Raw genomic sequence first — 6,000 nt, forward strand, 5'->3', positions numbered from 1 at the left:
GACCTTCCTCACTGCTTCCACTTTTGGCCACTTTGTGAACTTGTCGATTGCAACGTACAAGTACTCAAAGCCCCCGACAGCGCGGGGGAAAGGGCCCAGTATGTCGATCCCCCAGACCGAGAAAGGCCAGGAGAGAGGAATGGTTTGAAGGGCTTGAGCTGGCTGATGAAGCTTCTTTGAATGGAACTGACACGCTTCACACCTGGTGACTAGTGTCGTCGCATCCTAGAGGGCGGTGGGCCAGAAGAAGCCTTGCCGAAACACTTTGCTGGCAAGGGTCCTTGACCCGATATGGGATCCACATATGCCCCCAGTCCTTCCTCTCGAGGGATACACTTCAATTTCACGCCGTTCGGCCTCTTTCTATACAGGACGTCATCGACGAACTGGTACATAGTAGAGCGACGGGCTACTTTTTTCGCTTCTTCCTGCTCCTCAGGAAGTTCCCCTTTTTGGAGGAATCAGACGGTATGCTGTGCCCACGCTGCAGCCTGGGGCTCGACGGCGAGGACTAAAGGCATTTCCTCCGCTATCAGAGCGACTGTCTCTATGGCAAGAGCTTGATGCTCTGTCGGAGCTAGCCGTCCAGTGGCGGGCTCAGTGTCTCCGACAACATCCTTGCCGGCAGCTTCGGGGAGCTCGGCGGGAAAGTACTTGCCGGGCCCTAATTTTCTCCTCTTGTTCTGCTCTGTTGATGGATCAACGGATGGCTGAGTTAGCCGAAGCACAAAGGTACCTGGTTCCACAGGTAGCTTGAGGGCAGCGCGTTTTGACATGTAATCGGCGATATCATTCTCCGCTTGGGGAACGTATTCTGCCTGTATACCGTCAAAACTCTCTTCCAGCTTTCTCACTTCATCGACGTAGGCCTTCATCAATGGGCTTTGGTAATCCTTGTTGACTTGCTTGACGACAAGTTGCGAGTCGCCTCTGACGACGAGTTTCTTGATTCCGAGGTCTACCGTGATCCTAAGACCGGCAAGCAGCCCTTTGTACTCAGCCGTATTGTTTGTTGACACCTCCCTGGGGAAGTGCATCTGGATCACGTACTTGAGGTGCTCTCCGGTGGGTGCGACAAGTAGTACGCCTGCCCCGGCGCCCTGTAAGGAGAAAGCTCCATCAAAGTACATGATCCAGTCGCAACTTGCCTCCTTGCTGGGGAGAGCAGTCTCTTGGGTTTCTTCGTCAGGCGTCGTGGTCCATTCTGCAACGAACTCCGCCAGGACTCGGCTTTGAATCGTCGAGGTACTCTCAAACTTGAGGCCAAAGCTAGACAGTTCCAGTGCCCACTCTACGATCATTCCCGTTGCGTCTGGATTGTGCAATATCCGTTGCAGAGGGAGGCGAGTGACGACAGTGATTTCGTGCGCCTGGAAGTAGTGACGCAGCTTCCTTGAGGCCATAAGAAGGCCGAAGAGCAGTTTCTGCACACCGGAGTACCTCGATCTAGCCCCCTGCAGGAGGGAACTAACAAAGTAGACCGGGTGCTGCATCATTTTCTTCTTCGGCGGCACTTCAATTGGCTACGTCGTCTCGGCATTGGTGGCATCGGGCTCTGTCGCTGCTATTACCTCATCATCAATTTCTCTCTGCGCCACTAGTGCGGCGCTGACCACCTGGTTCGTTGCCGCCAGGTACAGCAGCAACGGTTCCTGTGGCCTAGGCGCAACTAGTATTGGCGCGGAGGAGAGGTACCTCTTCAAATCTTGCAATGCCGCTTCGACTTCTGGCGTCCACTCCATCGGGCCCGCCTTTTTCAAAATCTTGAAAAAGGGAAGGGCGCGCTCGGCGGACTTGGAAATGAACCTGCTCATGGCGGCAACGCAACCAGCAAGCCGACGCACATCCTTGACTCGCTTGGGCGCTTCAATCTGCTCTATAGCTTTGATCTTGTCCGGATTGGCCTCTATCCCACGCTGTGACACAAATAACCCGAGAAGCTTGCCAGACGGGACGCCGAAGACGCACTTCTCAGGGTTCAGCTTGAGATTGATCTTGCGTAGGTTTGCAAATGTTTCTTGTAAATCTGATATGAGGGTTGCCCTGTTCTTGGTTTTGACCATTATATCATCCATATAAGCTTCCATATTTCTATGGAGCTGGGGTTCAAAACCAATCTGGACCGCCCTTGCAAACGTTGAACCAGCACTCTTCAACCCGAAAGGCATCCGTATAAAGCAATACGTACCACATGGCATGATGAATGCCGTTTTCTCTTCATCTTCCCTTGTCATGAAGATCTGGTGGTAGCCGGAGTAGGCATCGAGGAATGACAACAGATCACACCCAGCTGTGGAGTCAACAATCTGGTCGATGCGCGGCAACGGGAAGGGGTCTTTGGGACAAGCCTTATTAATATATGTGTAATCAATACACAGCCTCCACTTCCCATTTGCCTTGCGCACTACCTCCGGATTGGCCAACCAAGTTGGATGGAGCACTCCTCTTACCAAACCCGCTGCTTCCAGTTTCCGGATCTCCTCTGTGATGAACTCTTGCCGTTCCAAAGCTTGCTTTCTGACCCTCTGCTTGACGGGCTGCGCATGAGGACAAACAGCAAGGTGGTGCTCAATCACCTCCCTGGGAACGCCGGGGATGTCGTATGCTTGCCATGCAAACACATCGACATTCGCCCGCAGGAAGGTGACGAGCGCGTCTTCCTATTTGTCGTCAAGGGTGGAGCTTATGGTAAAAGCTCCTCCCGTGTCGTCCTCCTTAACAGGAACCTTCTTGGTTCCCGACGGTGTGGCCCTGGACTTCTTGTTTCTGTTGGCGGAGCTCTCTGGCACGTCCTCGACGGGAGCGCTACACTCCGAAGAGGTGCGCTTGCTGGAGTGGGTGCCTGAGGTCTCACCGGTCTTCTTCTTTTGCCTTCCCGGGGCTCCAACGACAGGAGCAAGCGCCTTAGCAGTGGCGGCTGCTGCAACTGCTTGTTGGTAGAGTTGGTCATCGCAAATTAGCGCATCCTTCTTGTCTGATGGGACGATGATGATCGTCACAGGCCCCGGCATCTTCAGGGTGTTGTAGGCGTAATGTGATGCCGCCATGAACTTGGCCAGCGCTGGGCGGCCAAGGATCCCGTTGTAAGGCAAGGGGATCTTGGCAAGGTCGAACACAATCCTTTCTGTCCTGTAGTTCAGATCATTCCCAAAAGTCACGGGCAACGTGACCTTTCCCTTTGGTTGACTTCTTCCCGGGTTGACCCCCTGAAACATGCCCGTCTCTTCAAGGTCTTCATCAGGAATCTGCAATTTCTCGATCACGGCAGGCGAGATTAAGTTCAGACCGGCCCCGCCATCGACTAGCATCTTTGTCACCTTGAGGTTGTGTATTGTTGGTGAAACCAACAATGGCAAGCACCCGACTGTAGTAGTGCGATCAGGGTGATCCTCAGTGTCAAAAATGATAGGTGTGCTGGACCACTTCAGCGGCCTTTGGGCATCAAACGACGGTTCCGCCGCTGTAACCTCACGCGCCCACTGTTTAAGCTGGCGGTGAGAGGTATGCAGCGAGGCGCCGCCATCGACGCACATAGCCTCTGTAGCTTTCTGAAATTCTTGGTCACCAGACTCATCATCCTCTTCGTGATCATCGTCTTCTGGCTTTTTGTCACGGCCCTGGGCGGGCCTCTCCTGTTGTTTATCTTTGCCGCGACGGCCCGCCTGGCCGTCACGCTTCTTGCCGGACCCCTCAGCACCGTCCTGGCCTTTCTCCTTGTCCCGTCTCTCATATTCAGCCCTCTGCTTCTCAGCAAGGAGCTCAACCTGTCGGTAGTTCTGAAGATCATGGCCTTTGGTGCGATGGATCTTGCAGTATTGCTTGTCGGAGTTTCCTGGCTTCTCCATAGCCGCCAAGGCCCGGCAGGCGACACATCCGGCAATTTCCTTGCCGGGGTCATCTGCCTTGGTTTTCTTGGCGGAGCCGGCATCGTCAGATCCCTCGACGGCAAGCACAGCTTTACCTTTGCGCTTCCTGTTGCGACGCCGGCCTTTCTTCGCTGGGGCGGCAGTATCCTCATCTGAGGAGTCGGTTTCCACGCCAGCATCTTCGCCGGGGTACTTCCTTCCCTCTTTAGCTCGGGCACATCTGTCAGCAAGAACATAGAGTTCTGCCACATCTTTCACCTTATTCATTGCCAGTTCTTCGCGCATCTTGCGGTTACGCACGTTCTGATGGAACGCGCTGATGATGGCGGCAGGGTGAACATCAGGGATATTGTACTGTACCCGGCTGAACCTCTGTATATACTTGCGCAGACTCTCGCCTCCCTTCTGGGGAATGACATGCAGGTCGCTTGCTTGGCCATGGGCTTGGTGACCTCCAGTAAAGGCACCCACAACCTCATGGCACAAATCCGACCAGGAGGAAATAGAGTCTACCGGCAAGTGCATCAACCACGACATGGCGTTGGGTTTAAGAGCCAATGGAAAGTAATTCGAAGCACCTTATCGTCGCGGGCTCTGGCGGCTTGCATCGCGATGGTGTAGATGCTGAGGAACTCAGACGGGTGAGTCTTGCCGTTGTACTTTTCGCCAACGTCAGGTTTGAAGGTGCGGTGAGTGGGCCACTGGAACTGCCGCAGCTCACGGGTAAAAGCCGGACAGCCTACCTCGTAAGGTAGGCCTCCAGGGCTCTCCGGGGCCGGGTGGTTCACAGCAGGCCCTGCTCGCCTGTCTGACTGGTGGCGCGCTCCGCGCCGGCGCTCGATAGTGGTTCGAGCGTCTTCATGGGCTCGTTCCTGAAGAACTTGGCGCTGGTCACAGTGGGTCCGCGGGTCAGATGATGCTATGGAGATGTCGTCGCCCGCGATGTCGCGACGAGCCGGCGTCCGCGGTACCGGATGGGGAAGAGGTGAATGCACCGTGGTTGCGGCGCCGCCGGCTTTCCCGCCACTGGTCCACGGGACTCCATTAGAGCGTCGACCCGGGGGCCCCACCGGACTTGGTTCGTCTTTGTTGGCCACCGCAACAAGGCTTCGGATAGTGGCTCTCCATTCGTCGAGTTTCCTCGTAGTGGGAGGAAAGTCGAGAAGCAACTACGTGCGCACCAGGGCCTCTGCTGGCGTCGGTGGCGGCGAAACCTGCATGGATCGCAACGCGCTTCGACTTCTGACCATGTCAGAAGGAGCTCTATCACGACCCCGCGGTCGCATGCCGTTTTCACCAGCGCCTCGGCGAGTGGGCAGGTCTTCTACGTCCCGGGAGTGGCGCTCGGGGCTCTTCCCGCGGCGACGCCCGGGATCTTCGGCGTGATTACCCCGTTCGTCGCGCGCTGCCTGGGAGGAGCGCACTGTTGGCACCGGTGTGGGAGTCTCGGAGGCCCTTGCGTCGCCTTCGGGCGGGGCGGCGATGACCTTGGAAGGCCCCGCTCCACCCGCGAAGGGCTTGGCTCCGCCTTTGGATTTGGCGACGTGTGGCCCGTTACCAGGCGCACAAACATCGCCGCCTCCCGAACTCCGGCTGCTGGGATGGTGTTGGAGTTTGCGAGCAGTGCCCCAGGTCCTTTCTGCGACCGGTCCGCTGCTCGCCCGCGTCGGGACGGGCTGTCCGGCTTCCGACTGGCCAACCGCCACCGTCATCTTCTTCTTGGGCGCCATGATGATGAAGAAGCGCCAAATTAACTGCTAAACCGATTCTCACAACTGCGCCCCCTACCTGGCGCGCCAAAGATGTCGGTGGGAACGACACCTATGGGATCACAAGAATCCCTACTGTGGTTAGCGGGGCGCGGGGTCGTGAGAAGAGCGGATCAAACAGATAGCACATGGTTCGTTTATCCACGTTCGGGCCGCGAGGATGCGTAAAACCCTACTCCTGCTTTGGTGGATTGTATATCTGTCTTCTTGAGCTAGCTATGGGGCGGAGGAGCTCCAAAAAGCCGAATCCTTCCCCTGGTCGCCTCGGGCCTCCTTTTATAGAAAAAGGGGTTGCCACAGTGGCACACAGGAGGTGGAAAGGGTATAGTGATGTGAGGTTATCCCTCGCATTACATGACAAGGCG

This window comes from Triticum urartu, chromosome 5, assembly GCF_003073215.2.
Source record: "Triticum urartu cultivar G1812 chromosome 5, Tu2.1, whole genome shotgun sequence".
NCBI classification, from domain to species: Eukaryota; Viridiplantae; Streptophyta; class Magnoliopsida; order Poales; family Poaceae; genus Triticum; species Triticum urartu.